Source organism: Mirounga leonina, unplaced genomic scaffold (genome assembly GCF_011800145.1).
Source record: "Mirounga leonina isolate KUSES-001 unplaced genomic scaffold, KU_Mleo_1.0 Mir_115, whole genome shotgun sequence".
In the NCBI taxonomy this organism is placed as follows: domain Eukaryota; kingdom Metazoa; phylum Chordata; class Mammalia; order Carnivora; family Phocidae; genus Mirounga; species Mirounga leonina.
In genome coordinates this window covers 33,423,358-33,432,355 of record NW_023270268.1, presented here as the reverse complement: position 1 = coordinate 33,432,355, position 8,998 = coordinate 33,423,358, and the positions used below count along the sequence as shown (strand labels likewise).

At 39.3% G+C, this 8,998-nt stretch overlaps 1 pseudogene; it reads right to left on the bottom strand.

The window, feature by feature from the left end:
• Positions 1–2,290: 2,290 nt before the first annotated feature.
• Positions 2,291–2,807, bottom strand: LOC117999346 (annotated as a pseudogene).
• Positions 2,808–8,998: the final 6,191 nt, after the last annotated feature.

Here is an 8,998-nt window from a genome sequence, read left to right as displayed (position 1 = left end):
CTTCTCCAAATTATTACGTATCTTCCAAGTCTTCTTCAATGAGCCTGCGTATATTTTGTAGTATGAAAAAGCCAATATAAAAGAGAATTAAAAAAAGACCTTATCACTCAAACTTAACTTTTATGTTTATCAGTATTTTAAATTAAATAGTCAAATATTCCTAAATCTTTTTTTGGAATATGAATATATTAGGATGCTCACAAGAATGACACACTAGCATGTCCTTCCTTTTTTTTTTTTTTTTAACATTTTCTACTTTTATTTTTTTAAATTTTATTTTATTATGTTGTGTTAATCACCATACATTACATCATTAGTTTTTGATGTGGTGTTCCATGATTCATTGTTTGTGTATAACACCCAGTGCTCCATGCAGAACATGCCTTCTTTAATACCCACCACCAGGCTAACCCATCCTCCCATCCCCTCCCCTCTAGAACCCTCAGTTTGTTTCTCAGAGTCCATAGTCTCTCATGGTTCGTCTCCCCCTCTGATTCCCCCCCTTCATTTTTCCCTTCCTACTATCTTCTCTCTCTCTCTCTCTTTTTTTTTTTTTTTTAACATATACTGTATTATGTTTCAGAGGGACAGGTCTGTGATTCATCAGTCTTACACAATTCACAGCACTCACCATAGCACATACCCTCCCCAATGTCTATCACCCAGCCACCCCATCTCTCCCACCCCCCACCACTCCAGCAACCCTCAGTTTGTTTCCTGAGATTAAGAATTCCTCATATCAGTGAGATCATATGATACTTGCCTCTCTCTGAATGACTTATTTCGCTTAGCATAATACCCTCTAGTTCCATCCACGTTGTTGCAAATGGCAAGATTTCATTTTTTTGATGGCTGCATAATATTCCATTGTATATATATACCACATCTTCTTTATCCATTCATCTGTTGATGGACATCTTGGCTCTTTCTACAGTTTGGTTATTGTGGACATTGCTGCTATAAACATTGGGGTGCATGTACCCCTTCGGATCACTACATTTGTATCTTTGGGATAAATACACAGTAGTGCAGTTGCTGGGTTGTACGGTAGCTCTATTTTCAACTTTTTGAGGAACCTCCATACTATTTTCCAGAGTGGCTGCACCAGCTTGCATTCCCACCAACAGTGTAGGAGGGTTCCCCTTTCTCCGCATCCCAGCCGACATCTGTCGTTTCCTGACTTGTTAATTTTAGCCATTCTGACTGGTGTGAGGTGGTATCTCATTGAGGTTTTGATTTGGATTTCCCTGATGCCGAGTGATGTTGAGCACTTTTTCATGTGTCTGTTGGCCTTTTGGATGTCTTCTTTGCAGAAATGTCTGTTCATGTCCTGCCCATTTCTTGATTGGATCATTTGTTCTTTGGGTGTTGAGTTTGATAAGTTCTTTATAGACTGGATACTAGCCCTTTACCTGGTATGTCATTTGCAAATATCTTCTCCCATTCTGTCGGTTGTCTTTTGGTTTTGTTGACTGTTTCCTTTGCTGTAGCACTGTCCTTCTGATGTGATAAAGAATACATATATCTGACCCACGTTGTGGCAGGAAACAGGAGTCAGGGCTCTTAAGGCTGGTACCAAATGTCCATCTCCATTCACCAGAGAGGATGTTTCCTTGGATTCCAACATCTCTGCTATAGTTTCCAGGCAGGTCTCCATGACTTTCCCAGACTTCTTCATTCCAGCTTCAGTTGACCCTCTACTTTCTTGCCACTCTGGACTCCTTCAAGACCTAGTTCAACTGCGCCATGTCTAACAAACCCAGGCAGCCTTTGGAATTCTGTGGCATATTTCTTTGATATGCTACTGCCCTGCCACCCTCAGGAGCATGGTTGGGAGTTGGGGGAGAAGGGCAATATCACATTACCAAAGCAAATAGGGGTATATTAGCAAATGGCACTTGAACATACACCTGACAACCTCACAGCGTACATCCTTTCTCCCCAAATGATACATGCTTTCCCCCTGGAGAGCAAACATGTATGGAATGACTTTGTAAGCCAGACACAGGGATACAAAGTGCATGGTGTTTAATTCTGCCATGCCCTAGGAAGTTAGTGCCTGAAAGCTGGAACCAGATCTCTATCCTGGCTCTCCCCTGCCTTTGAATGGTGTCATCATTTGACTTCTGCCTGTTCTTAGCATTAGTTCATTTTTCAAAAGGGAGGATAAGATGGCAGAGAGAGAGAGAGTAGAATGGGAGATTGGGGGTGGCGTGGGGGAGTAACATATGGATAACCACCTGTAAAACTAAACACAAGCAATACATAGATGCAAAAACCAGATTTAGTACTATAATATAACAAGAGAATGTGGCTGGAGACAGTACATGCTAACACAGACAATATGATACACAACCCTCACAGCAGTCAGTGTAGCAGAGGCCACCGGGGTCAGCTGAGGACTTTTCAGGGACTGCTGAATGGACTGGATCTGCCGCTTCAGCTGTGAGCCTTCTTTGATGGTGACAGAATAGGTGATGACAGGCCTGGAAACCCCACAGGCCCTACGGCCTGCTTGGAGCGGGAGTGCACAAACATGTTGGACATACTGTTATCCTGGCACAGCAGCAGAAGGTGAAAGATGATCTCCAGGAGCTCAGCGTCTGCAGCCATCATGACGAACTCAGAGATGCCTCTGTTGAGGGTCTTGGTGGTTTCATTGGCTCCTTTCCGGAGCTGCTTGTAGTTACATGCCTGCTGAGCAAGGTCCGGTCATTTCTTGTGAGGTCAGTGTCTGTGAGGAGGTAGGCCTTTGGATTCACATCAGCCTCAGTCACTGCATCAGCTTTGGTGGTCTCCTGCCCCATGCTGCAGGGACACAGAAATGACCCACCCACAGGGAAGCAGGAAGTGGCTAGTGTTAAAGTCTTTTAACCAAAATAGCAGTCACCTGCCCTTCTCTTTATGCTTCCTTCCCAATCCTGAAAAAAAGCAACCATTTAAAATTTCTAGGTTCTTTTTATGGTATTTAGTCCATATATCCACAGATGTTCCTTGTTTCATCACATTTACACATTGAGTTTATATTACAGTAGATGAAGATTTTAGCATTCTCATCTATTCCACTACCCTCTCCTTTTCTTCTCTATATGTATCACAATTTTTAGTTAAATACCTATGCAGTGTTGTTATAACTGTGAAAATACTCTTCCTTGCTTTGCAAGGCAGGGTATCATAATGTATCATATACTGTAGTGTTACAATGTATTACAGTATATAGTGCAAATGTTTCCTTTCTTGTACGACTTCTGGCTTTTCTCGGAAATAACTATTGTCTTCTTTTTTCATTCGCTTAATTTTCTTTGACTCATGGCTATGTTTTCCAACATCCTCCAACTCTCAATAAACCACCTCTCAATACAGCTTGTCACATGGTAAAAATTCTCAGTTCATCTCTTTGCTCTGAGACATCCCACATGAAACCCTCTGTTTTCCAGCTTACCCTGGATTGAGTTCTAGTCTCTAGTCCTGTCGTATAGCCTGACAATTTCCATGCTATTACCCTGGAGATTCATGATCCTATAGTAGATACCATGTTTCTAGGATTCCATATCTTTTCTTCATTTTGTCAGAATACATCCACCAGTGAAAATGTTCATGAAAGATAAAAATTTGATACCTGGCATGTGTGTAAATTGACTTATTCTATCTTCACTTTTGATTGATACATAGATTCTATGTTGAAAACCATATTTATTCAGTTGCTGTTGAAAAGGTTCATGGCTTCTTTTGCTTGATTCTTTGTAGGTAAACTGCTTTTTTTGAAAATTCTTTGGGTCTTCTCTATACTCTTAAATTTTATGATAATGTGCCTTAACAGGGTCTTATTTTATTCACTGGATAAATACTGAGCAGGTTCATTCAATCTAAAAACTCATGTCCTTTACTTCTTAGATAATTTCTGGTATTTTAAAAAATAATTTCCTCTTCAAAATCTTATCTATTTTCTCCTCTTAAAATTCTTCCTAGTTGTATGTTGGACCTCCAGGAGTGATTTTCTAATTTCCTTTTCACATCCATTTTCCCCTCTTATTTTTTGTTCTACTTTTGACCATTTTATTAACGGTTTAAATTTTGGCTAATCATATATGTAATTTCTAAGAGTTCTTTTCTATTTTCTAAAATATGCTGCCTTTATCTCATGGATATAGTATTTTTTTTTGAAGGACATTAATTATGGCCCTTCATTAATGACATTTCTTTTCCTAGCATTGTCTCTGTTTCCTTCAAATTCCCCTTTGTTTCTTTGTTTTTGGTCCATGTTCTCATGGTAAATGTTATCCATTTATATTTAAGAGTGAGGTTCTAAAAGTTTATTGAAAATTCTGTGTATGTGGACGAAGCCTTGCTTTTGGTGTAATTTACCTTCTACAGAGAAGAGTCTTTCAGTTTTTTGCCTCCATGTATGAGTCTGGCTAATAGCATTCTGGAATTTGGGTGGGGGAAAATGTCAGTGAGGGTTCCTCTCTTCAGTGGTTTACAAGTAATCCTCTCTTCCCATTTTCAGTTTGGCATCTCACTTTCTACCTCCTCTGTTCTAATTGATTCAAGTCTAGAGTTCTCTTGCTCAATTTTTCCAGAGAATATACTTCCAGTACCCTGAGGGTAGGGCACTGATCACTTGACTCTGCTGTGAAGTGATATGAACTTGGAGAGTCAAATTACTTCTTATATGGACTAAACAATCCCTCTGTTTTCAGTGCCCTTCCACCCTGTTTTCTGAAGTATATGTTGCTTAATTCAGTCTTTCTGGGGTTGTGTGGTTGAATTGGCTTCCTTCTCACTAGTTACTCTCTGCAAATAATTACATTTACCTTTCTGTTCCTCTCAGTAATTTATTTTACTTACCCATCTGCTCTCCCACTCTCTATATATTCTACCTCAGTCAATGAACATGAAATTTGTTTGCTTATTTATTTTTTCTCCTTGGTATTTGGAAGTGATTTTCAAGCAGGGAGAGGGGGAAAACGCCTTAACGTCACTTTCAAAGGCAAGAAAAGGTGTCAAAATGGACATCATGGTATCTTAGGCAGCCACAGTTAGTCTCTTTTTCTCATGTCTCCTGCATTTTAATGGGGGCAGTAAAGGACCAGCTAGTTCAGGGCAGAAAGGAAAGAAGGCAAGCTCTATGTTCCTAAATACAGTGACAATATGTATCCCACATTGGACAAAATCCGTCTTTTTTTCCTCTCATTTTCTAAATCCTCAAATTCGGAGGAACTTTTATCCCAGGTTTACATGCACTCTGCAAGATGTAACTGATTCTGTTTCAGATGATTCTTGTAAATAAAGAGAATATGACAAGCACAGTGATTTTTGTACATGCACTACCTTTCTAGATGCCCAAGGGAGCTTGCTTTAAGAGTAGTAAATCCTTGTACAATGTATAGGTGGAATTTTTAGAAAGGTTTTCCTTAAAATATGCCACATTCATGCAGGCACAGAAGAAACACCCAGTAGACATTCTCTTCTATAACAAAATTCCAAGCTGGGATTTCTTGTTAGTTCTAAAGCAAAAAGTGTTCATTAATAGAATGTGCATTTGTGCGACCTGAGAGAAGCACTCCCTCAGGCAGATACTTCCCAGTGACTGCCCTGTGTGGATGCTGCAGTGCAGGGTGTCCCACATGACTTTTTCATATGAATATTGAATAGCAGTCTCGTATCTGTGTTGGGGGTAGAGACTCTTTATTCTCAATAGTCTTGAAACTGTTTATAATATGAGAGCAGCAGAACATATTATAGTTACTAAGCACTTTCACATTTATCTGGAACTCAAAATATACAGTTACTAATACAGTTATTTATCTGGAACTCAAAACAGACCTACTGTCTTTTTTTTTTTTTTTTTAAGATTTTATTTATTTATTTGACAGAGAGAGACACAGCGAGAGAGGGAACACAAGCAGGGGGAGTGGGGAGGGAGAAGCAGGCCTTCTGCAGAGCAAGGGGCTCGATGCGGGGCTCCATCCCAGGAGCCTGGGATCATGACCTGAGCCGAAGGCAGACGCTTAATGACTGAGCCACCCAGGCGCCCCCAGACCTACTGTCTTAATTTATTTCTTATGTCTGTACATTTGATTCTTAACTCATGTCTCGTATTTGCTTCTTTCTCTCTTGAAAGGCCATCTAGGTATTTTGAAAACTCTGAGTTAAGAGAAAGGGTTAGGGATCTTAAATATCTCTAAATAAAATATTTTCATTAATGTCTATAAACAAAATCCCACATTTCAGCAGCAAAAAGTAAAGAGTAAGGAGGCAGAAAAAAATAGGGAAAGGGAAGAGAGAAATCCCTTTCTTGGGGACGCAGTTTTGTGCAGCGGGGGCGGAGAATGAAGAAGGAATGGATGTTTGGCTGATTCACACCCTGGGGCAAGCACTCCTTTCTTCACTTTACTGCATTACATTCAATCATTAAATCCACACAGGAGTCCCGCAAAGTAGGTATTGATATCCCCAAATTGGAGATAGGAAAACTGAGGCTAGCTATTTTAAGTAAACTGCCTATAGTAATTCAAGTAGTAAATAAACCTTTTGTGTAAATAGTAAAAACAAACAAGCAATAATAGCAACAACCGCAATAAAACTAGTCAAGTTTCTCTAAGACTAATTATCAAGGTTTGGGGGAGCAACATGGGTAAATTAAGCCATATCACTCAATGAATACTTTAACTGCTTAGTGCCAGTACTGTATTTATATACTCCCAAGAATATAGGGAAATGGACATGTAGGTGTCATTGAGGTCGACAATGAATGTTTTCTTGACTAAATGTCCACTAAATCACAACTTTTTAAAAAAAATTCAAACCCATGTGGAGTTTTTTAAAAATATGTTTACAGTCTTATAGCATTAAGATCTTGCTGTCATGGAACAACTTGAAACCTGACCAGACCTAATTATCTATGAATTCCCATTGCAGAAAGCTGAGAAAAAATTACTGGGCCATAGTCAGGATATTTGAATTTAACCCTGACTCTTATCTTTGATAACTACATGATTATTATAAAATTGTTTGACCTCCCTGAGTCTTGGCTTTCTTATTGTTATGATGGAGACATTGAAATATGAGATCTGTTCCAACTCCTAAACTATTAGAGGACATCCTTCCTGCTGGAGAACTTTCCATCAGAGTCTGTGGATGGTAAATTCTACTTGACATTTACTAAGCCCTTTCAATCAGGTAGGGGCTTGTTTTTTTTTTTCAATTTTTGGAAATTTTATCTATACATTCATGTATTTACTCCCCTACATTCTCTTTATTTTCTTTTCCTGAATTCCTTTTAGTCAGATGATAAAACTTTTGGATCTTTTGGCCTTGTCTCTTCATTTTGTTTTCATACTCTTACATCTTTATTCATTTCTCTTGTGTACTGGTAAGATCCCTCCACTTAGCTTCCAGCTTATTAATCATTCTCTGCCAAGTACGTTTTTCTCTGTAGACCATCTTTTGAATTCCTTCCACAGTCTCATTTTTAATGTCTATGACCTCTAATTGATTATTTCACAAGCACACACAAATGTATGTATACATATAGACATACACAAGCACTATATTTTTTCACATATTTTTCTGAAAAATTAATTGAAGTTAATCTACTGTCCTGCTCTACTAAATTCTATTAATTATGCTTTCTTTTTTTTTTTTTAAGATTATTTATTTATTTATTTATTTATTAGAGAGCGAGCAAGAGAGAAACAGCATGAGAGAGGAGAGGGTCAGAGGGAGAAGCAGACTCCCCGCTGAGCCGGGAGCCCGATGTGGGACTCGATCCCAGGACCCTGGGATCATGACCTGAGCCGAAGGCAGTCGCTTAACCAACTGAGCCACCCAGGCGCCCATTAATTATGCTTTCTTAGGTAACATTTCCTCTATTTGTTGAGGTTACTTCCTCTCATGGTGTTGGATTTCATCAAATGTTTGGTAATTCTTGCTCAAGAACACATTTTTGTATTGAAATAATGGGTTAGTAAAGTATCTTCTAATAACCATGCTGGAAAAAGTAAGATCACATTAGAAACTGTGGGCGATAGCCTCTCATTGGTTCGTCTCCCTCTCTGATTTCTCCCCCTTCAGATTTCCCTCCCTTCCCCTGTGGTCCTCTGCGCTATTCCTTATGTTCCACATATGAATGAAACCATATGATAATTGTTTTTCTCTGCTTGACTTACTTTATTTAGCATAATCCCCTCCAGTTCCATCCATGTTGATGCAAATGGTGGTTATTCATCCTTTCTGATGGCTGAATAATATTCCATTGTATATATGTACCACATCTTAGACTATGGACCCTGGGAAACAAATGAAGGGTTTCAGAGAGGAGGGGGTAGGGGTAGGGGGTAGCAGGGTAATGGGTATTAAGGAGGCACATGTTGTGATGAGTACTGGGTGTTATGCATAACTGATGAATCGTTGAACACTACATCAGAAACTGATGATGTACTATACAGTGGCTAACTGAACATAAAAAAAAAAAAAAGAAACTGTGGGAGATTTCCTGAAAGATGCAGGACCCACAAGATTATTTTGAAAAGTAAACCACAAGTCCCAAAATATGTACAGAAGAAAATAGCTGCAAAGATGGGAGTGGCAGGGAGTGACAGGGACTAGGAGGGCTCCTCCTGCGGTGGGAACAAGAGGGATTGCCAGAAAAATAGGAAGGTGACTTTCCCCCTAGGGTTCTCATGCTTCCTTGAATCTTAGGATGACATTTTAATGATGACATCAGCCCTCTGTGATAACTTGCCCTTGGACCTTAGTTCTTGATAATATTTATTGGTTCTTCTCTTCAGAGTTTCTGTTTCACATCTCTCTTGCTCTTCTTGTTGCTGAGCCCACACCCCTCAGCTCACACCCTCAATGATGTGCATTTCAATCTGTGATAATTTTTAGGGCAGCTGCTGTATAATCAGAGTAAAGATGCAGAAGTGTGTGACAGGGAGGAGAGAGAATGGAGCTGAAGCCATAGACCTGGTTCTTAGTCTCAGGACTGAATTGA